Here is a 24,155-nt window from a genome sequence, read left to right as displayed (position 1 = left end):
AATATAGTGTAGAAAGAGAGACACTTAGCTTGGAACAAAAAAATCATCTGCATAACCTTTAGAAAGCAGGCCTGTCATTCCTGTGGTCAATTGCATATGATATTTGAGCAGAGAGGTTATATATTACAGTAAAAATGTATCATAACCATTCATAGCTTGCTGTCTTTGCTGGTGGAAATCCACCACCTTGCTGGTAAAGCAGTAAGGCCTTAGTCGGATTGATTAGGAGCAGAAGTGGGGCAGAGGAAGGGTGTGGTGGTGATTCTCCAGGAGCACCAGGTCAATAGGAGGTGCTGTGGTTTTTCTGTCCTCTCAGATCCATTTCCCCATTTCTGTTCAGTAAACATCAGATCCCTCAGAGGGCTCACAGCCTAATAATGGGGGCAGAATTTGTTCAGAGAGCAACGCAATAGAGGAGATGCTGCCGTTTGTGGACCACTGGCTGGGCGCTGCCACTGAGCCACGTGCTTTCCGTGAGCTTTTCTCCTTAAGCTTCTCGTAACCCCAAATGAGGCGGGTATTGCTCCCATTTTTCAAATGAGGAAGCTGAGACCCAGAGGACCTGTGTTCCTCCCCAGAGGTGCCCACGGCTGGTCAGCAGCAGAGTCAGGATTTCAGCTCAGTCCTCGCTGACTCCTCAGCCCGTGTTCTTACCCACTTGTCCTAAAGAAAGGAGTAGACGGGGGGCCATCGTGTGCGGCAGGGAGAGGTCCGAGAGGATGGGGTGCTTGCGGGGACCTTGGAACATGGACAGATGGCGCCTCCCGCCCTCCCCTACGTGAAGCAGTGACTCGGCGTTGGTGCTGCAAGGCGCGTGCTTGGCTCAGGTCTATGCTCAGAACAAGGAAGAGGAAATTTAGGGAAGCAAAAACCACGGAGAACTAAAAATACTCATTTTATCTTCCATCACATATTTTACTGAATCAACTAATAAGATAGGAAATTCGACTAATTTATATTTATATGCATGCCAAGTAGCTTGCTTCAATCATGTTCGACTCTTTGCGACCCTATGGACTGTAGCCCACCAGGCTCCTCTGTCCATGGGATTCTCCGGGCAAGAATACTGGAGTGATGGGTTGCCAGTTCCCTCCTCCAAGGGATCTTCCCGACCCAGGGATCAAACCTGGGTCTCTTATGTCTCCTGCATTGGCAGGCAGGTTCTTTACCACTAGCGCCACCAAACATATTTAATATATGTATTAAATATCTAATATAGTATTCTAGTATGTATGATATATGGAAGGAAGAGGGTGTGTGCATGTGTGTACACACATATGTACACACGTGTGTGCATATGCCAGTGCTGATTCTTTTCTGTTTTAATAAACAGAAGGAATACCTGGACTTCCCTGGTGGTCCAGTGGTTAAGACTCCATGCTCCCAATGCAGGGGACCTGGGTTCCATCTCTAGTCAGGGAACTAAGATCCCGCATGCTGTGTGACATGGCTTTAAAAAGAGAAGGAAAAGCTGTTTCCTGACGGGACACCCATGCAGAATGTGTAGTTGGGTCTGCTTTGTCTGTAGGCGAATGTGCTGGCTTTCACACACGACATCTGGCATCTTTTCCCAGGATCCCTGAGAGCTAGTGGCCTTTCTGACTAACCGATAAAATACACCAAGGCCAAGAGACAGTGGCTAGCGTTTGTTTGGAGTACAACCCCAAGATGTGACCAGTGATGAAAATTTTTACCAACTCAGCCCTCCTTGGGTTTGGAGTTTCCTTTAAAATATGTCACCGTTTCGTTAAGCCATGGGTGTACAATTTAGACAGTGTTCTTTAAAAAAAAAAAAAGCCAGAGTCATATAAAACTAAGCAAGCCAAGGGGGAGGGGACACAGGTATACCTGTGGCTGATTCATGTTGATGTGTGGCAGAAACCAACACAAGATTGTAAAGCAATTATCCTTCAATGAAAAATAATTTAAAAAAAAATAAAGATACTACAAACCTTAAAAGAAAAAATTAAGCAAGCCCGTTTTGCTGTAATAGACACAGGAGTCTGGAATCAAGATTTAGCCTGGTTGCCCATAACAACTACAGAGTCCCTGCAGGGCGGCACTTCATCGGGGGTACGGTGGGGGATTGCGGGGGGTGCCTCTCACCTAGACTGTGACGCAAAGGGCATCCCGGAGTTGTGCAGAGTGGCAGCCCTCATATTCCAGATAACTCCCACCAGACACTCAAATCAGCACATCACGTCTTCTAATCACTGGAGTGGAGCTAAGGGTCCCCGAATCCAGCATCTCGCTCCCCACGTCACCCTCCCCTGTGTGGGTGCCTTCGGGGTAGGGCGCTCACTACCTCTGAGGGTTAGAGGCGGTTTCACACAGGCCTCCCTGGACTCTTCACCAGCTGTGCTTATGTTACGGGGAATATTTAGAAAGGAGTTGTTCCTTCTTGTCCCCAGACTGTGGGCTTTTTTTGAGCATTACCTCCTACGGGGTTTGCAAATGCATTTTTCCCTATGCCGCACGGTGTGAATATCACGCTGGCTTTGCTCTTCAGCTGTCCCTTCCATTAAGTGCACGTGTCTGAACACGCGCTTCAGTAAAGTGCTAATAAACTGACAGGGTCACAAGACAGGCCTGCGTCCATCCCTCCATCACTCCACGGGAAGCAGGCAGCGGGCACGTCTGCACGTGGAAGATAAGGCACAAGGGTGGTCGTGCCAAGCTCCCCATCCCCAGAGAAACCGACTTCTTCAGCCTGGAAAACAAGAGAAAAAATCTTTCGTCTCTCCTGGGAGAGACTTTGCTCTGCTGCTGGCACAGCACTAATTCTCTTTAGGCCCAGCGGCCATTGAGCACGTTCACTTCTTAAATTTTTGTCACTCTGCTTGGCACTGAGCGTGGAAAGATGAATAAGATACAGCAGACAGATGCCATGGAGCATGGCGAGTGCCACGAGAGACTGTACCCAGAGCTGAGGGGACCACAGCGGACCTGGCAGGAAGGGCAGGCGGTCTTAGAGCCCGTAGGGGATGCTTCCTGGGAGACAAGGGCTCAGGAAACACAGAAGGGGAGGAAAAGAGGAACTAACCAGGTGAAGGCAGGGGGAGTATTCTCGTGAAAGCAGGATGTGCTGAGCCTGTTTCAGGGGACATTTAAGAGGTAGCATAGCTGGGGGCAGGGGACGCAGGGTGGCAACTGCCCTGAAAAGGGGTTAAGGGGGGTGTAAAGGGGCCAGAGGTAGGCCAGGACCAAGTCCCACAGTGATCCAAATGCCGGGTAGATAATAACAGCGGTCACATGTAGGGTGTCTACAGTCCCAGTGCCAGGGACTGTGCTGAGGTCTTCCGTGCACGTTCTCTCATCCACCTACACCTTCTCATGGAACTGAGACTGGACCCAAGACTGTGAGCCTGCGGACTGTCTGTCTACTGATCTATCATCTATCTATGATAGAATTCACATGTCATAAACATCACTCATTTAAAGCATGTAATTCACTGGTTTTTAGTATATTCAGAGTTGTGTGACCATTACCACAATCCACTTAGAACGTTTTTATCACCCCACGTAGAAACATCAGGACTTCCCTGGTGGTCCAGGGGTTAGGAATCTGCCTGCCAATGCAGCAGGCACGGGTTCAATCCCCGGTCCAGGAAGATCCCACATGCCGCCGGGCGACTAAGCCCGTGCACCACAACTACCGAAGCCCGAGTTTTGGAGCCTGTGCTCCGCAACGAGAAGTCACTGCAACGAAGCACCTCCAACTGCAGCTAGAGAGTAGCCCTCAGCCGCCGCGACTGGAGGAAGCCCTCGCACAGCAGTGAAGACTCGGTGCAGCCAAAAATAAACACCTAAATAAAAAAAAAAAAATAGAAATCCCATACCCATTGGCAGTCACCCATCTCCCATTCCCTCTAGACCCCCACCCCAACCAACCATTAATCCATTTTCTATCACCATAGATTTGTCTACCCTAGACGTTTCGTATAATGGAATCATACAATACCTCGTCCTTTGTGACTGGCTTCTTCCGCTTAGGGCAGTGTTTTCAAGGGTCATCTATATTATAGCAATGTATCATATGCCTTATTCCTTTTTATTGCCAAATAATATTCCATTATATGGATAGGCTGCATTTTATGTATCTGTTTGTCAGTGGAAGAACATCTGAGTTGTTTCCACTTTGGGGATATTATGACTAATGAATAACCCACCAACAGTGCATGAAAGTTCCAGTTTCTCTGTTCCCTTGCCAGGACTTGTTACTGTCTTTTTTATCGTCACCCATCCTAGCTAGTATGAAGTGGTGTTTCACTGTGTTTGGTTTGTATTGCCTAAGTGACTAATGATGGAGAGCATCTTTTCATGTATTTTTTGGTCAGTTTTATATCTTCCTTCAAGAAATGTCTATTGCCCACTTAACGATTGTTATTTGTCTTTTTTATTATCGAGTCCTAAGAACTCTTTGTCGGAGAAGGCAATGGCACCCCACTCCAGGACTCTTGCCTGGAAAATCCCATGGACAGAGGAGTCTGGTAGGCTGCAGTCCATGGGGTGGCTAAGAGTCGGGAACGACTGAGCGACTTCACTTTCACTTTTCACTTTCATGCATTGGAGAAGGAAATGGCAACCCACTCCAGTGTTCTTGCCTGGAGAATCCCAGGGACGGGGAAGCCTGGTGGGCTGCTGTCTCTGGGGTCGCGCAGAGTTGGACACGACTGAAGCGCCTTAGCAGCAGCAAGAACTCTTTGTATATTCTACATAGAAGTTTCTTATCATTTATGTTATTTTCTCTGTGTGTTGTCTTTTCTCTTTCTTGATGGTATCCTTTGAAGCACAAAAGTTTTTAATCTTGAAGTCCAATTTTCCTATTTTTCTTTTGTTTCCTCTGCTTTTGCTTTAGAGACTATATTTTTAACCAGTACATCATTTGAACTTGATCCTGGAAGCTATGGGTAGTCACTGAAAAGCTTCAAGTTGTAGAATAATTTAGGATTTTTTTTTTTAATCAAACTAATGCATGAGTAGGCTGATAATGGCTCCCAAAGATATGTCCATATCCTAATAGTACTCAGAATCAGTGAATGTTACTTATTTGGAATAAAGGGTCGTTGCAGATATAATTGGGCTTCCCTGGTGGCTCAGAGGGTAAAGCGTCTGCCTGCAATGCAGGAGACCTGGGTTCAATCCCTGGGTCAGGAAGATCCCCTGGAGAAGGAAATGGCAACCCACTCCAGTACTCTTGCCTGGAAAATCCCATGGACAGAGAAGCCTGGTAGACTACAGTCCATGGGATCACAAAGAGTCAGACACGACTGAAGTTAAGGATCTTCAAATTGGGAGATTATCCGAGATTATCCAGGTAGGTCCTAAGTGCTACAAGTGTGCTTATAAGAGAAAGGCAGAGGGAGATTTGACACTCACAGAGACAGTGATGTGAAGACAGAGAGAGAGACTGGCATAGTGTAGAAATGATGGCAGCTTCCAGAAGCTAGAAGAGAAGAACCCTTGAATCTCTGAGGAACATGGCCTTAGAAACATCTTGATTTCAGACTTCTGGCCTCCAGAACTAGGAGAGAGTAAATTTCTGTTTTAAGCCACCAGTTCAGTTCAGTTGCTCAGTCGTGTCCGACTCTTTGCAACCCCATGAACCGCAGCACGCCAGGCCTCCCTGTCCATCACCAACTCCCAGAGTTCACTCAGACTCATGTCCATCAAGTCAGTGATGCCATCCAGCCATCTCATCCTCTGTCATCCCCTTCTCCTCCTGCCCTCAATCTTTCCCGACATCAGGGTCTTTTCAAATGAGTCAGCTCTTCGCATCAAGTAGCCAAAATATTGGAGTTTCAGCTTCAACATCAGTCCCTCCAATGAACACCCAGGACTGATCTCCTTTAGAAAGGACTGGTTGGATCTCCTTGCAGTCCAAGGGACTCTCAACAGTCTTCTCCAACACCACAGTGCAAAAGCATCAATTCTTCTGCACTCAGCTTTCTTTATAGTCCAACTCTCACATCCATACATGACCACTGGAAAAACCATAGTCTTGACTAGACGGACCTTTGTTGACAAAGTAATGTCTCTGTTTTTTAACATGTTGTCTAGGTTGGTCATAACTTTCCTTCCAAGGAGTAAGCGTCTTTTAATTTAAGCCACCAAGACTGTGGTAATTTGTTACAGCAACGACAAGAACCTGATACAGTCTTGTTTTTTAAAAGTCAAATAGTGGGGAAATTCCCCAGGAGTCCAGTGGTTAAGACTTGGGCTCTCACTGCTGTGGGCCTGGGTTCAGTCCCTGGTTAGGGAATTAAGACCCTATAAGCTGCACGGTGTGCTCCACGCCCCGCCCCCCACCCCCCGAAAAAAAACAGTGTAAGGGTTTAAAATGAAAAGATACATAAACAACAGGCTCATGCTGTCATTTTAAAAAATTTATCAGGTTTAGACATTTTCTATTAACCTTTGATTCTAAGAGATTATGGTTTATTTAGCTGTCTTTGATCACTCCCTCCCAAGTATTATTAGTTTTTTGTTGTTGTTGTTCCCATTATCTTTAGTTTACTTTTAGTTACTTTTACAACTCAAGATACTGCATTGTCAAATCTAACATGTGCCATTATTGTCTGTTCCACTAAGGAAAACAACACTTCCAGTTATACTTATAAGGTATTCTCAAGAGTAAGGCGTATTCCCAGTTTCAAATATATTAGAACTTTCCTGGTGGTCCAGTGGTTAAGAATCTGCTTGCCCACTCAGGGGCCATGGTTTGATCGCTGGTCCAGGAAGATTCCACATGCTGAGGGGTCACTGAGCCCACTCACCACTACTTCAGGACGCACACCCTGGACCACCTCCAGAGCAGCCACCACGGTGAGGAGCCCAGGCACCTCAGCTAGAGAGTAGCCCCCACTCACCGCCACTAGGGAAAGCCTGCAAGTAGCAGTGAAGACCCAGCACAGTCCAGAAATAACTGATTAATTAAAATTATATAAAAATATATTAATGGTTGAAAGATGTGAGCTTTTAAATCGGTGAAATACAAAAATATACAAGAATCTTTTTTTCATGCTCCATCAGTTTTAGACCCATTTCTTAACACCACTATGTGGAATGCAGACACGTGTCTTGCTTGAACTTCTGGCACCTAGAACTTTACTTTTACATTGTTAATATTTACATTGTTTCTCACTTTGCTGATTGACCCTAAGGCTGAAAACCAATAACTACTCTTTATATGACTATAACTTTATAAACATTGTTTCCTTCAGAGCCAAGTAGTATACCAGGATACATTTTCCTTCTCTGTGGATTCATTTCTTGCTCTAGAATCCCTTTGCTTCTTAATGATCAATCCTTGGTTCAGAGTGTTTATCTCTTATCCCCTGATCTAGATGAAGAATAAATCCTCACATCTTAGAAAAAGAGTCAAGATTTCAACTTGGAAGGTTTTGAATAACATAAAGTTAAATGATTGTGACATGGATCACATAAGACCAAATTAAACACTTGAAAATCTAAAATTCTTTAGGTATGGTCAATAGGGTTGTCTTAGGGCACTGGGACGGAGAAGGCAATGGCACCCCACTCCAGTACTCTCGCCTGGAAAATCTCATGGATGGAGGAGCCTGGTAGGCTGCAGTCCATGGGGTCACCAAGAGTCGGACACGACTGAGCGACTTCACTTTCACTAATTCTCTTTCATGCATTGGAGAAGGAAATGGCAACCCACTCCAGTGTTCTTGCCTGGAGAATCCCAGGCACAGGGGAGCCTGGTGGGCTGCTGTCTATGGGGTCGCACAGAGTCGGACACGACTGAAGCGACTTAGCAGCAGCAGCAGCAGGGCACTGGGAGGAAACAAGTCTGATGAAGTTACACTCTTAAGCATTTCTCCATTCCTTGGGTAAATCAAGTAAGACAGAACAGAAGAACATCTTTCATGAAACCACACATTTCTGGGTCAAAGGTGGCCTTTCAACTCCAAAAATAGAATTCTTCCCAACCTCCACTTCCTGCTGACAAGAAGTGTGAACCCTTCGATTTCTAACTGTGAAAGGATGCGATTCATCAGACTTTTTTTTTCAAACCACCAAAATGAAATCCTGGGTAATGAAACTTAAAAAAGAAGTCAGTAACAATTGTTGGAATACTGCCAGTGTTCAAGGCTGTCAAGATCCCCTGGAGGAGGGCATGGCGACTCACTCCAGTGTTCTTGCCTGGAGAATCCCCATGGACAGAAGAGCCTGATGGGCCACAGTCCAGGGGGTCACAAAGAGTCAAACACGACTGAGCGACTAAGCACACAGAACAAAGGCTGTCAAGTGGAAAATTCTACAGATCAGACCCAGGTCTGATTCCAAGAAATAATTCAAACTTTAAAATGAATAATATTTTCTTATTCATGCTATCTTTTTTTCCAACTTAAAGCTAATTCTGAGAAACTAATAAATTGGCATTGCCTTTAGAATCATCCATTTGAAAATCTGGGAAATTAAGCCAGGATGTAAGATTCATCACTCATTTAACCCTAACAGCCATATTTATGGTTCATTTTAATATCTAAACCAATAAGCATTCACTCACTTTATCCAGCTGTAATAATAAAAGTCAATTTGGAGTTTTAAATGACCTGATACAGTAGGATCTTCTTTTGTTGTGCTCATCAAGATTTGACTTGTGATTTCATGCTGGTTTCCTTTTTTCCAGACCTAGAAAATAATAGAATCAGAGTCTGTGGCTGGGAAACTTGTAACTCTTCTCTGCTCTCTTCTCTCTTACCATCCTCCGTCTCTTGTGTCTTTAAGGACACACACTCTTCGCAGGAACAGGGTGATTCATAAGAAATTGGCCTTCTCCCTCTTGCTGCTACAGACTTGTTTCTGCAGGGAACACACCTATCGATTCGCTAAGATTTTATTTAAATGTTACTGGGTTTCCTGTAAATATTATATTGTTTCTCTCTCTTCCAGAAGGTTGAACTCTGTTTCAAAAGTATGTTTTTCAGTTATTTGCCTGATTGCTTCATTATTTAATACATGCCTTGCAACAAATGCTCCCTGCTAGGTCATTAACTGAAAATTTAATCAGCAATTATACTTAAGTGAGCCAGAGATGCTGTGTTTTCAGTTCTGTGCATTAAGGTGACGTTTTCGTGTGAGCTAAGGGTTTCATCTCATTTTCCCAAAGCACACCATTCTCTTCTAACTCTGCTTATGTTTCCGGTACTGTTCTAACTCCAGATTTAATTGAGACAGAAAAGAACCTTTAATGGAAATAGCATACATGCCTGACTAGGTGGGAAACTCCCTTTATATATAATATTCTCAGGCCAACACTCCAGTGGCCACTGGATACAGCTGTATAGACTTATCCAAATGATTTTCATTTTTCTAGAGAACAAAACGTTTGTGTGTTAACTTTCCATTCTCCGTTCATAGCTGGACACACAGATTGGCAAGGATACCACCTGTTGCTCCCTGCTGACTGAAGCACAGCAGCTGAGGGGCTGTGAGTTAACCATATTTTGCTCACTCAGTTCTTGGGGCCCTTCCGCTGGTTCAGCCACACCAGAACATATGCCCATATCGACGGGGGGTTAAGAGGAGAGAGTGGAGGGATTTATTCAGTGATGGAAACACACATCCCAGAGATGAGTTAATCTTAGCCCTAGCATTTGTCATGGGAGCAGAAACTGCCCCCACACACACCCTCTTCAGCTGTTTTTTCACTTCAACCTTTGCAACAGATTATTATAGAACTCATTCACAATCTTCTAGATATCCTCCCAGTTCAGGATTTAAACTTTCCATAGAAAGCACTCTTCCCTTGAGAAATAGAATCTTCATGGTCTACATCTACCCTCCTATTTGGACATGAATTTGAGCAAACTCTGGGAGGTAGTGGAGGACAGAGGAGCCTGGCGTGCCACAGTCCACGGGGTCATGAAGAGTCAGACGTGACTTAGTGATTGAACAACAATCACTACCACCCTCCTATTACACACTCAGGGATGTCCCTCTCTAAAAAATTACTGGTTTTTCCTAATTATGAAAGTAATTATTGCATGTACATGGGTAAGTTTTTTAAAAATAAATATATAGAAAAGTCGGAAGAACATTAAAATCACCAGTGATTTTGCCATGCAGAAATAACTACTGTTGGTATTTTAGTATCTATGAAGTTGTGATGGAAAGCAACTTTCATAATTTGGTTTTCTCATTTAATATACGATGAGCCATTTTCTAGTAACACGAAACTTCAGTCCTTTTAAGGCTGTTTTTGTTGGCATTTTGGTAGTTTTCAAGATTTTTTATTGTACTTTGTGATGAGTATCCCACAATAGAAACATGTTGGCATTTCAGATTATTTCCTTAGGACTATCTTGGAATATGGAAGGGGTGATGAGGAAAGAGTATATTCTAGCAAAGGGAGAAGCAAGTGAAAGCTAGGGACACTGAGCAGGACTACAGAAGATCTGGAAATAGTTGAGTAGGGCTAGAACCCAGGGAGCTCGGGAGCGAGTGAGGAGCCGGAACAGGAGAGGTAAGCAGATCAGAGAGACACCGGAAACAGTTTGAACTTGTCCCTGAGGGTAGGGAGGACTCAAGGACAGCTTCAAGCCAGAGATCATATTTATAACTTACATGTTTATATCGCTGTAGGATCATTCATCTGGAGGGGAGGCAGGGAGACGGAAAGGAAGCTGTCACAGTGATTTGGGTGAGATGCTATGAAAGTGTGGACAGTGGAGTGGAAATAAGGGTGAAAGACAGAGGCAGATTTGAAAGAAATTAAAAGGTAAAGCATGTAGGACGTGGTGATGGATGGCTGCGGCATGAGAGTGAGTATGGAGTCTGAGAGCGTCTACAGGCTTCTCAGGTGGGTGGGTGTACAGTAAACCAGCTGCCTCCCATCCAAGGGGAGATGCCCTGTAGGAAGCTGAATCTAAGGCTTGGGGTTCAAATGGGCTGGAGGTGTAGATCTGGGGGCTATCAGCATACAGAAATGAAGCCATGTGGATGGAGGAAGAGAGGAGACGTGGGAACAAGGAGAAGTTAAAGAGCAGGAAGACGAGGCACTTCCCCCCTAGCACTCCCAGTGCTAGGAGCCTGGATTCAATCGCTGGCCAGGGAATTAGATCCCACATGCTGCAACTAAAGATTCCACATGCCCCAACTAAGACCCAGCACAACCAAATAAATAAATATTAGGGGGAAAAAAAGAACACGAAGATGAGAACATGCTGTACCGCAGAGGCCATGTGAGAGAGTGTTCGAAAGCCGCCATGTCAGGCACTTCAAGGATGTTGAGGGACAGGAACAAAGGTAGAAAACCAGCTATTAACTGAATTCATTGACCTGGCCTGGAAAACCCGAGGAAGCAAGGCGCCATCATGAAGTCTGGTTTCTTAGAGGATCTCTCGTTCATTTAGTGAAAGTTGTTCAGTTGTGTCTGACTCTTTGTGACCCCATGGACAAAAGTCCATGGAATTCTCCAGGCCAGAATACTGGTGGGGGTAGCCTTTCCTTTCTCCAGGGGATCTTCCCAACCCAGGGATCGAACCCATGTCTTCCAAATTGCAGACGGATTCTTTACCAGCTGAGCCACAAGGGAAGCCCAGGAATACTGGAGTGGGTAGCCTATCCCTTCTCCAGGGGATCTTCCCGACCCAGGAATTGAACCCGGGTCTCCTGCACTGCAGGCAGATTCTTTACCGACTGAGCTACCATTTAGTGCCACCATGCAAAAATATCCTTAATGTGGATAAAGGTACAGAATTATTTTACCCCCAACAATGGGAGCAGAGGGTCTCAGTCCTGCTGTGGCAGAATGGACTCACCAGCTTCTACATACTCTAAGGTGCACACAGAATTTTTAATGAGACCATCTACCCCATGGGGCTTCCCTCATAGCTCAGTTGGTAAAGAATCTGCCTGCAGTGCAGGAGACCCGGGTTCAATTCCTGGGTCAGGAAGATCCACTGGAGAAGGAAATGGCAAACCACTCCAGTATTCTTGCCTGGAAAATCCCACGGACAGAGGAGCCTGGAGGGCTACAGTTTATGGGGTCTCAGGAGTCGGACGCAACTTAGCAACTAAACCACCAACCACTACTCTACCCCATACTGTTTTTCTTGGACTTTGAATATTCCCCCATCTATGCTTCTTAGATTAATCCAAATTCCCTACCATGGGTGCCTCTTTTAAGGTCATAGGTCACCACCGTACTGTTCCATCTGTTGTTGCTGCTAAGTCGCTTCAGTCGTGTCCGACTCTGTGCGACCCCATAGACGGCAGCCCACCAGGCCCCGCCGTCCCTGGGATTCTCCAGGCAAGAACACTGGAGTGGGTTGCCATTTCCTCCTCCAATGCATGAAAGTAAAAAGTGAAAGTGAAGTCGCTCAGTCGTGTCCGACTCTTGGTGACCCCATGGACTGCAGCCTACCAGGCTCCTCCGTCCATGGGATTTTCCAGGCAAGAGTACTGGAGTGGGGTGCCATTGCCTTCTCCGTTCTATGTGCTACAAACACTTAATTTCTGAATTTGTCACTGAGTAGGCCCTATTAGTAGCAGATATAAACTTGTGTTGGGACTTCTTGACGTTCCAGTTGTTAAGACTCTGTGCTTCCACTGCAGGGAGCATGGGTTTGGTCCCTGGTTGGGGAACTAAGATCCCACATGCTGCACAGTGCAACCAAAAAATTAGTTAATTAAATTTTAAAAATAATAAACTTGTGTAGAGGTTCCAGAGAAGACAGATCTTGTCTGGTTAAAAGAAAAAAGATGGAGATCAGAAAGGGGTTCCAAGAAAGATTCACATTTTTATCATTCCTTGTCTCTGATACTTGTTTCCAAGAACTGCCTTCTCCAGGCTTAAGCCGGAACTTGTCCGTGAAACTCTCAGCAACCATAATGGAGCCAGGGATGGTGCAGGGCAGGGCTTTGAGAGTCTTCTTACCCTACAGGAACACAATGGATTAGATACCACGCCACAGCAGATCGGTTCTTTGGTGATGACGTTTTGCAGCCACATAATGATATGGCCACTAAGAGCAAATGTAAGCTTTCCATCTAGTGACCTTGAAGATAGTAAAAGGTTGTGATTCCTGATGCTGCCGTTGAAACATGAATTCTTCCTGTTCAGTAAGCGAACAGCATGGAAAATAATAAGTGGTAGTTAATATTCTAGTTGAAATGTTGTCCCAGTCATTCTTGTCCACCTTTCAGCATAATTTCCTGCGCATATTTTGACTCCCTTTCCCTATGCTGGTCATGCTTATCAGGTGTTAGAATGATCTAGCCAGACCCTCATTGAATGCGTCTCCTGGTATTCATCATGGTGCCTGCACATGGCCTTTTTGTTTGATTAATACAGAAGGTGGTTAGTGCTGAGCCAAGTTTAGAAAACTGGGATTGATATCTCCAAATGGTGAGCTCATCTCATGTGTTTCAGGAGAAGCAATGACCTTTGTAGAATCTTTTTCCAACATTCTTACTCGCCCTTCATCAAGGTTTATTTAGTATGTCTGGGTAAGCTTGCTCTGTAGCTCAGAACTCTTTCAGATGAAGCAGCTGTTTTAAACCCAAAATCGAATATCCTGAAAAGAACTCACAGAGTTGTAGGACCCTGGGCGCTTAAGCACTTGAAGCAAGACCCTTTTTCTTCCCCATAATCAGACTCTTGCTCTCTTCCCCAGAGTCTGTGCATTGGCCTCATTCTGTCTTACTACAGGGTTCTTCCACACAGAGGACATCATGGCCATGGCAGTGGCAGGCTTGTATTGTGCCAGCGTAGCAACCTAAAAGGAAGGGAAAATCTTTCCTACTTCAAAATCTGTGGAAACCAAGGAAGGCCTCTGATTGGTCCACCCTGAATCACATGACCTCTGCCCAGGCTCCAGCCCTGAGGCTGGAGCGTGTGGTCCCGTCATGGGCAGCTCTGCCTGTGGCTGCTGTTGGGGTGAATCAGTTCTCTAGGAGGAGGCAGACAAAAATCAATGCTGGCTGTACTTCATATCAAGATGTTCTTTTCTCTTGAATAATGTGTCTCATTGTTGTCCCAGCGTATCCTGATGAGTCATAATGAAATTATTATATTCTTGGAATTAAGCTAACAGTCTGTATTTTTTTCTACCCCTCAGAGTGTAAGTTTTTATATTTCCTTATGCTGTATATTGTATGTTGAGGCACAATCACTGTAGCTTTAAGAGTGCTTTCACGTACATTATCTCGTTCAGTTGTTTAAATAAGCCAAGCCATTGGTAATTACGTTAAATCTCCTTTGCAGATGGACACAAAGACTTAAACCCCAAGATCACAGAGGCATAGGACTGAGGGCTTGATGAGCGCAGGTCTTCTGGCCCCTTTGCTAGTTCCTCCTGGGTTCAGTGCCTTAAGACATCTCTCACCTGTGTCTTCCCTTGGCTCGTTGTTTTTTTTTACCTGGCTGTGCTGGGTCTTAGTTGCACCATGCACACTCTTAATTGCAGCATGTGGGATCTAGTTCTCTGACCAGGGACTGAACCTGGGCCCCCTCCGCTGGGAGCACAGAGTCTTACCCCCTAGAAGTGAAAGTGAAAATGGAAGCGTTAGTCCTTAGTCATGTTGGACTCTTTACAACCCTATGGACCATAATGGCCCACCAGGCTCCTCTATGCATGGAATTCTCCAGGCAAGAATACTGGAGTGGGTTGTCATTTCCTCCTCTAGGGGAGCTTCCCAACCCAAGGATTGAAGCCAGGTCTCCCACATTGCAGGCCAGTTCTTTACTGTCTGAGCTACCAGGGAAGAAGCCCCTTTAGCTATTGGACCACCAGGGAAGTCCCTGGTTTGGCTCTTCTTATTTGTATTTGTTTCTCCCCGGAGAATAGAAACTGTGCTATCTACAGCTGGCCCTTGAACAACACAGGGCTGGGGTACAACGCTCCATACAGTCAAAAATCCATGTGGGTGTAACTTACAGTCAGCCTTCCATATACTTTGTTCCTCTGTATCCACGATTCATCCAGTCTCAGATGGTATATTCCTGCCATGTTTTCTATGGAAAATAATCTGTGTATAAGTGGACCTGCGCAGTTCAAATTCGTGTTGTTCAAAGGTCCACTGTTCTTCCCCTGCAAACCTGTATGCAACCTCCTCTAATGCTGTGGACACTGTGCATGCTTAGTAAGTGGCGCTGAGTCAAGGGTTTAACATGTTATCGTTCAAGTGACAGTATAGCCGGGAGCCTGGGGCTATGGGACCAGTCACAGTGAGGGGACTGGTCCCCACGCCTGCTGAGCCGTGGGAAGTCTGCACAGGGCTTCCTCCACAGCCTGGAGCAGCTCTCTCACAGGAGAGCTTCTGGCATCGCTGCCCAGACCATGGCGAGAGTGGCCTTCTCTCACCTCCCACACCCCTTTGTCTTCCCTAGGAGGGACCACAGAAACGCCTTAACCTCCTAAGCCAGAGGCTGTTCCTTAAGCTGAATGACAGCCACCCACCCTACCCCAAATGCCCAAAGATCCCACCCACCCAAAGGAGCTCACCCACCACCCAGGCTGGCCGCATCCACACAGCACACCCAGTGGTCAATGCCCCGTAGTTCTGTTTTTAAAACTAAATCACCCACTCAGCTCAGTGCCCTGTGATGACCTAGAGGAGCGGGATGGGGGGTGGGGTGGGAGGGAGGCTCAAGAGAGAGGGGATGTAGGTGTACACATGGCTGGTTCACTCTGCTGTGCAGTAGAAACTGATACATTATAAAGCAATTATACTCCAGTAAAATAAAATGATAAATAAATCACTCACCTAGGAGGATAAGACATCCCTAGGGAAGAGTTTGGGGACAAAACAGAAAAAGGGTCAGGCCTGCCTTTTCCCCTTATTCTTCCTGAGGAAGCACCTTCTCAGAGCTGCAGGCAGGACCTTCCTTTTCCTTGTTCTGGGGGGCGTGTTCCTCTCCCTTCTGTCCAGGATGCTTGCACCTCAAAGGGAAGCCTCCCCTCACTGCCTTTGGCTTCCCCTCTTGTCTCCATCGTGCATCTGTGATGCCTTCCCGACCCTCCCCGACTAAGCTGGGGGAGATGATCTCACACTTTTTTCAGCTGGCAGCTGCCTGTTCCAGTTTGCAGTGAATTAACTCTCGAGTCAGTGTAACACCGCAAAGCTAGATACGAGCAGTTGCTCATTCAAATCCAGGAGAGAGGTGTGTGTGTGTGTGTTCAGAATTCTGATACAGGCTCCATGTCGTGAATACTGTGAAATGCTTGTTGTTCTCTCTACTGGCCCCACCCTATAATGCTTGTTGGAAGAGTCAGAAGTCTCATCAAATGGCTTAGAAGCTAAGACTGTAGCTTAGCTTCTCCCTGCTGCTTTAATAAATAACCACAGACTTGGTGGCTTAAACAGCAGAAATGCGTTTTCCCAAGTGCTGCAGACCAGCAGTGCAAAATTAGTGTCACTGATACAATTCTGACCCAAACTCAGAGGGTCAGCAGGATTGTGCTCCTCCCAGAGACTCTAAGGAAGAATCCGCTCCTTGCCTCCTCCAGCTCCTGGGGCTGCCAGCATCCCTTGGTTTGTGGCCACATCATTCCAGTCTCTGGGGTTTCCCAGGTGGTGCTAGCAGTAAAGAACCCACCTGCTAATGAAGGAGATGCAAGAGACGCAGGTTCAGTCTCTGGGTCAGGAAGATCCCCTGAAGGAGGAAATGGCAACCCACTCCACTTTCTTGCTGGGACAACCCCATGGACAAAGAGGAGCCTGGCAGACTACAGTCCATAGGGTCGCAAAGAGTCTGACATGGCTGAGCATCTAAGCACATTCGTCTCTGCCTCCCTGATCACATCGCCTTCTCTCCTGTCCATGTCAGTTCTCCCCCTGTCTCCCCCTTAAAAGAACACTTGTGGGATTTCCCTGGCAGTCCAGTGGTTAAGACTTTACCTTCCAATTCAGGGGGTGCAGGTTCAATCCCTGGTTGGGGAGCCAAGATCCCACAGGCCTTGTGGCCAAAAATATAGAACAGAAGCAACATTATAACAAATTCAGTAAAGACTTTAAAAATGGTCCACATCCAAAAAAATAAATCTTAAAAAAGAACATTTGTGATTGCTCTTAAAATCCACCTGGATAATTCAGGATACTCTCCCCATCTCAGGAGCCTTATGTAATCACAGCTGTAACATCCTTGTTTTGCAAAAGAATGTAACATTCACAGGTCCCAGGGGTTGGGGTGTGGATATCTTTTGTGGACCCATCCTTCGGCCTGCCCTCCTGCCCAGCCCCATAATTCCCACACACCCACACCCCCAGGTTCTACAGGGTTCACCACCCTGCCTTTCGACTTCCTCCTGAAGCTGAGGAGCCCAGCTTCCCAGACCACCCTCGTACCTTCTGTCTTCTTACCTTCTGCCACCTGCAGTAGCCACAGGGCCCTGGGCGTCTTGCGGCCAGCCCTTCAGAGGGCAGAAGACATTAAACATTCCTCCCATCAGGCCCCCCTCTTCCCCTGAACCACTGGCTGGTGGGGCAGGACAGGCACACGCCTTAAGTGGGGGAGACCTGCCAGCAGGTCAGATTTGTTGCCATGAGAACCAAGCTGTTTTGCTTTTGCTTAGATTCATCTCATGCAGGAAAACGCCTTGCCTCTGCGTGTCTGCCGGGGCATCTCTAGAATGTCAAGTCAGTGAGGGTAAGCAGCAGATCCTTGGCTCTTGGTCCACGGTGCCTGGCAGTATCTCAACACACTAGACACCTGGCCCCACCCATCTTGCCCACACCCCTCCCCGCGGTGGTGGGCCTCCACCAGCCAGTTATCTCACCAGCATGCAGGGCAGATCTGGTGACACCAGACACAGCTGCAGATGCCACTGGTGTCTTTCTGAAGCCCTACGTTTGCACAGAAGTCTTGTTCCAATGGCCTTTTTGCAGGCAAAAAGTTGAATCCTGTGCCAAATCCTGTGTTGCGGTTCTAAGAGGTGTGGGCTGTTGTCATAAACACCGTGTACACTGCTGCGTAAAAATTATCATTTGATGGTGAGGGCTGGGGAAAGACAGCCATTGTGGAAGGATGAAAAACAGTACCGTGAAAAGTCGGCGTCGAGAAGCTGTGTGGCCCTGTTGATAATCGCGGCCCTGGCGTCGGTTCCTATCTGCTGGGAGCAGAAGGGTGGGGCGGGCAGGAGAAGGGACCTTCGTGGGGACTGTATGTAGGAGAACACTGCCTCTCCACTGTAAGAATTCTCTTGAAAGGAACAGAAAACAGTTCCACATGATCAATCAGAGCTGTTTTGGGGGTTTTTGTTGGGTTTTTTTTTTTGGTTGAAAACCTGTGGTGTCTCCCTTGAAAATAGGGCTCCAAAATTACCAGCCCACAAAAAAAGAAGGCTTCATGAAGGAGAATGATCAGGAGACCCAGGCAAAGTCTCTAGCTCCTACCAATTATCCAGCCCACATTTCCACTTTCCCTTGATGTGTTTCCCTCAGACACAGACACTACCCAGGCGTCGACAGCATGACATTTCATCCCTATAAATACAATTGAAGATTTTTTTTTTTCCAATCTCAGAACCAAAAAAGGATTTCATCTGAATAGCTGGGTTAGAGAACTTGATTTGAGGAACAAAGAGTTTGATACGAGGGGAGAAAAAAAGAGGCAGTTCTTGATGAGTCTGAAATATTATTCAGCAGATACTTATAGAGCACCTACTATGTGCTGGGCCAGACACTGGGCTGGGAAGTGGAGACACAGCAGCAGTAAACCAGACCCTGACCCTAGATTACAGTCTAACGGGGGGTTGGGGGGAGGGTACTGGATGAGGAAACAGACGATTACAATCTAACACGTTTAAGTACAGAGAGAGACAACCCTGCCTTGAAGGATCGGAGAAGATTGCCAAAAGATATGCTGATGTTGAGACGCAAATGACGAATAGAAGTTGGTCTGGGGATTTCCCTGGGTGGTCCAGTGGTTAAGAGTCCGCCTTCCAAGGCAAGGAACAGAGGTTTCATCCCTGGTCGAGGAACTAAGATCCCACATGTTGTGGGGCAACTAAGCCCGAGTACCACAACTGCTGAGCCCGAGAGAGCCCGTGCACGCAACTAGAGTAAGCCACACACCGCAGCGAAGATCCCGCATGCCGCAACTAAGACCCAAGGCAGCCAAGTAAATAGATAGGCTTTTGAAAAAAAGAAGTTGGTCTGGAAAACAGACCAAGGGCCTTCCAGGTGGGAACAGTATGTGCAAAAACCCTGAAGGCAAAAGCACCACGGCAGAGGGGTGTATGTGGGTGGACCAAGAGACGAGTAGCTGCCTGACCCAGAGACAGGGAGGTAAGCAGTGGGTAGGAGGAGGTGGAGAAAAGATAGAGAAAAGCAGGCGGGAGCATGTGGTCCAGTTCAGCTTTTCGCCGGGCTGAATAACCCAGCCTCCTGTACGTTTAAGCAGGTATCACTGAAAGTAGGCTCCGCATGGCCCAGCAAGCTGCCTCATCCTCCCCGCTTTCTTCCTGAGACCCCCCAAGAGACCGTGGCCCCCATTTCTCAAACTGGAAAGCTGGGGGAGGGGTGGGCTTAAGGAAACTGTCAGAACCAGAGCGCACCACCCTGTCTCTCATCCGAGACCTGAGAGTTCTGGGGCAGAGAAATTTCAGTCCTGGAAACTGAACTACAGCTTCCCTTCTAGCAGGATTCTGGATTCAACACTCACCTGGAGCAGGTGCTAAGACAGTGATGCACACAGCTCAGGCATCACACCTACAACTCCAGGGGGGTTGGTGGGGAAGTTCTTGAGATCACCTGAAAAAGACACAGGGAATTTTAGAGAGCACCTGACAAGAAATTCAAGTAACATTGACTGGAAATCCACCCACGGCAGCTGCTCTCCCCAGCTGCATGCCATGTGGCGACCGCGTTCAAACAGTTTTGACTCAATGAGGCTAAAAATAACCAGGAATGTAAAACCCTCCAGGAGTCAGGTCTGTAAATGAGCTAGCCCGAGAAATCCACAGGGGGAAGGGGAAGGCGAGAGACGGGAGGTTTGTCTTTGGGCCACTGGATCAGGGGTCAGAAGAGTTATCACCTGAGTGGCTGAAGAAGTAACACTCCTAGACCCCGAGGACCTTGCCATTCCCCTTCCAGATCAGTTGGTTGAACACTGTGGTACCCACTTCAGATGGTGAAAAACATATGGCTCCCCCGCCGCCACCCCGCCCCGAACCCTTTCAGACTGAGGCTTGCTAATCTCAGCTCTAATCCAAGTCCGGGGACTTCCTATGGAAAATGAAAGTAATAAAACGCACAGATAAGTAACTTCCTCCTTATTCCCATCCTCCACCTCGGCCCTGGGCAGCGTGGAGAGAGCTTGTGCGGCTCTGCTAAGAAGCAACTCTTTTTTTTTACTTGTGAAACTGAGACTGGGACTTTCTCACCAGTGGAGGCAAGAGTAAGGTGACATCAGAAGGAAGCATGCTTCACCAGAGACAGAAGCAAAAAGATGCTTTTTTTTATCGTGGGAAATTCAAAAACATACAGATACTCGTTTACTTAAAGAAAATAGATATGCTTTTCCATGCAGAGAAACCACCCATAAATATTTTTTACTGCACTTTTCTGGTAAGAAAAAATGAAGTTGGCCCTGGTTGTATTAGCTCCGTGGTCTTCATCATAATAGTAACCCTTATGAAGCATTTATGCTCCAGGCACTGCTGAGAAAGTTCATTGCCACTGATCACGATTTTTTGATCTTCACAAAAATCTACATGCGGGGTGATACCACTATTATCCCCATCTCATGATGGAGGAAACTGAGGGCTGGACAGGTTTAGAAGTTTGCCCCCAGGCACACGGCTTGTCAGTGGAGAAGTAGTTATTTGTTCCCACCAGACTCACTGAAGAACTGGTCCTCTGAATAGTTCAGTTCCCCAGCCTCTGGGCCATGGATTTCCTGTCAGATCAGTGGTGGCATTAGATTAGAAATAAAGTTCACAGTAAATGCGGTGCCCTTGAACCATCCTGAAATCATCCTCCTTGCATCCATAGGGAAATTGTCTTCCACGAAACCAGTCCAAAGGATGAGGACCGCTGCTTTAGTTCACTGCCTCTGGTTTTATTATTTTGTCACAAAGGCTAAATGGACCGATTTTTAGAATCTTCTCAATTTCCTGTGAAGACTTTTTCTGTTTTTCATTTGCATTTTGCTCTTTCTTTATTGGTGAGATTTGGTATTTCTGTCCTTTCCTTGCCTCTCTTAAAGTAGATGAATGGACGCCAAGTTGGAAACCTGAGGTCTGGGTGTCAGTTTCACTTCCGCCGCCACCTACTAAGTGATCTCACCCAGTTCACGGCCTCTTTGAGCCCAGCTCCTTATCCGGAACATGAAGCTGTAAGAGTCTAATGAAGGTCTCTTCCTGTACTGAATACCCTCCATGGTCCCCTCTCACCCCTCCTGTCTTTCCATGCCCTCATCTCTCTTCTTTCCTTCTCATCCTGGCCACTAGCAAGCCCTCAGGCCCTCTGTCTTCTGCATCTTTGGTCCTCTGTCTTATATACGGCGGGGAGGCAGGGGACGTGGTGTGAGAGCACATCCTTGTCAAGAGGTCTAGGGACTCAGATCATAAGGAGATGGATGAGCAGGATGATGTAACTCAGTGGAAGGCACGGGTGGAGTTGGCCCTCCTCAAAAGTCTAGGATAAATCAGTCTTGGCTTTGGGACCTCTCCACCTCTGCTCTAGCTTTTCCTTGGTCTACCATCATTGGTGTCCTCACTCTGCTCCGTGGCTTCATACCCCAGTGCCCTTTCTACCAGTTCATCCCATCCTCGCATCACGTGGTACTTGTTCTGTACGCCATTCCTCAGGACTCTGCTCTGTTTAGCGAATGGTATGTCTCATCTTCCTAATACATTTATCCAGCATCCCTTCCAAGCCCTGTAATGCTCTAACTCGTCTTAAGACGCATCTAAAAAATTAAGAAGGCCTTCAAGAGATTAGAGTGGTTTGGGGCAGAATTCCTTTATTCTGATCATCGAGGCACCTTCTTTTGGTCCAAAGGTTTCCTAGCCCTGAATCCAGTGCTTTCCACTCATGAATAGGAGACAACAGGCCTCCCGTGGTGAGATGGGAATTGGGACGGCAAGTAGGGGGTTACCACATGTTATTATGAATATGTGAAATAGTTCAGGGAAACTGCGATTTATTTAATCCAGGTTGGCTGGTTAGAATTCGATGGACAAAGAAGCAATCACGAGCCACGTCTCAGCCCATCAAGGTTCTCCCAAATCATTTTAAATTATTGGGCATTCATTTCACTAGTGTCTGTATTTAATACTCCTGGAAGCACCAGCTACTGAGCAAAGGAGCAACTTACAGGAGGCTATGTAAATTCCTCTTCAACTTCCTCAGAGTTCTTTGCAGTTTGCTGATGATTGCGTGGGAACCTGGGGGCCTTTATCACACAGAGTCCGCCTCTAAAGGGAGACTGCTCTAACGCCCGCCAGCAGAGCACTCCTTTTAGACTGCAGAGACGGCGTGCACCGCCTGGGCCTGCGCATCCCTATTTTAGGTGTGTTTCTAAGGAGTAGGTTGGTTGTCATGGTTTGGAAGAACTTCACCATCAGGATGCAGTAACACTAGGGGGAGGCACGGCCCATCTGTCCCTAAGGGAGAGGTCTGGAGGAAAGAAATAGACAGCCTTCTGGCTGGAATATTCTAGATGTCTCCCTGCTTAAGCAGCCTTCAAGGTCAGAGCCCCTCTCAAGGCCCAGCTCTAGAATTCGCAGCTTCAAGAATCGAGGCTGGGTCTTTTTGGTCAGTCTTCTGAATGGTGCGTTGTCAGGAGGCCTTACTGAGCCAAGGGGGCTCATTCCCTACTCTGTTCTCAGCGTCTTAGTCCTTCCATTCCCTGTTCATTCTCCACCTGCCTGGAAGGTGAGCTTTGTCCCCATCTTTGACGATAGTCATCTCAGAATCCTGGGATGCAGGAATGATCGCAGTCTGCATTTATTATTTTTATTCATGATGTTTCTGTCCTGGCTGTGGCAAGATCTGGTTGAGAAGACCCCTACCCTACCCTGGGATACCAGAGCAGCTTCTCAGATTATCACCAAGTACTGAGGACTCTTGGAACAGACACAGTGCCTGTCCAGATACATGGACCCAGGTCTGTGGGTCAGGAAGGGGCGCTCTGTTCAGCTGAAGACGGTGGTGCCCTCTCGTTCCTGGGAATCGCAGAGTGGCTGGGAGCCAGCTCCTGCCAGCCCACACCAGCCTGTCACACGCCTGTTATTAATCAGCATCCTTCTTTATTTTCTCACCAAGTGTCATGCTCCAGACCCAGGCAAGATGTGTCATACAGGGGAGACTTCACCTGGTGGATAAGAAGCCCTATGTTCCTGCCCACGCTTTGCTGAGTTTTCAAAAACTTCCCAACCACACCCGTGGGTCTTTGTTTGCCTTCATGGCGGGGCCTCGGGGGCATCGTGCTTCCCGGATGTTTCTGGGCCTGGTCCCTGTCACATGCAGGAGGCTGGTCTTGGGAAGCCTTCCTCTGCAGATGTCCCGTGTGCCAGTGGCTGGGGCATCACCCTTGTCTGGGGTGTGGCGAGTCCATGGTGGGCTCAGCAGTTGCCAAGGTGATTAAGGCCAATTTCTGCCCTCAGGTTACAGTTTCATGAGCTTTTCCCTGTTTGTGTTGAAATACAGTTTGAGAGAGAATACCATGGGTGGAATTTCAAGTGCCAAAAAAAAGAAGTACAGATTGATTTTCTTTTTCTGGAGCAGGAATCTGAAGCAGGAAAATTGTCACGTGTGGCAGATTGCTGCAGGATGGTTCCCGTAGGCCTGGGTCTTCAGGGTTTCCACTAATCCTGTTTCACTCCTATCTTCACGGTAGCCCATCCTCCTCCCCTTCAACTATGTCTAGCTAATTCATAGCCCTGTTGTAAAAAATAAATAAATAAGGGAAGGCAAGAAAGAAAGAAAGCCTGTTTGCCCAGATATTCCGTTTCTTGATGCTTTTTGTCTTAGGCCAGTCACACGCCCTTCTAACCCAAATCTGTATTCCCATTCCCTTTCGGCAACCCGGTGAGCTCACCAATATGCCAGCCGATGATCTAAGCCTCAAATCATCACCTTCTCTAGAAAAACAAACAAACAAAAACAGGCGGAAGGAGGGAGGGCGGATGGGAGGGTTGGGGGCGCGGTAAATGATGCGTACAACTGCAGCT

At 46.9% G+C, this 24,155-nt stretch overlaps 2 protein-coding genes across 6 annotated transcripts in view; one reads left to right on the top strand and one right to left on the bottom strand.

Moving 5' to 3' along the window:
• Positions 1 to 24,155, top strand: part of MYO1D (myosin ID) — a 361,342-nt gene that overhangs the window by 311,947 nt on the left and 25,240 nt on the right. The gene's annotated exons all lie outside the window — the stretch shown is intronic.
• The window catches only part of CDK5R1 (cyclin dependent kinase 5 regulatory subunit 1), a 52,956-nt gene continuing 30,711 nt past the window's right edge, over positions 1,911 to 24,155 (bottom strand). For 2 of the 5 annotated variants that reach the window (XR_006549668.2, XR_006549670.2), the window contains 2 exons: positions 19,640 to 19,728; positions 1,911 to 2,710 (listed from right to left, as the gene is read on the bottom strand). The gene's annotated coding sequence lies outside the window, so the exon portion shown is untranslated. Of the gene's footprint in view, positions 2,711 to 8,582; positions 8,662 to 19,639; positions 19,729 to 23,746; positions 23,865 to 24,022; positions 24,066 to 24,155 lie in introns of those variants that run through there. The other 3 variants (XR_006640819.1, XR_006549669.2, XR_006549667.2) reach the window with 3 other exon arrangements.

The sequence above is a fragment of the Bubalus bubalis genome, chromosome 3 (assembly GCF_019923935.1).
Source record: "Bubalus bubalis isolate 160015118507 breed Murrah chromosome 3, NDDB_SH_1, whole genome shotgun sequence".
In the NCBI taxonomy this organism is placed as follows: Eukaryota; Metazoa; Chordata; class Mammalia; order Artiodactyla; family Bovidae; genus Bubalus; species Bubalus bubalis.
The sequence above is the reverse complement of the archived record's forward strand: the minus strand, read 5'-3'. Positions and strand labels throughout refer to the sequence as shown.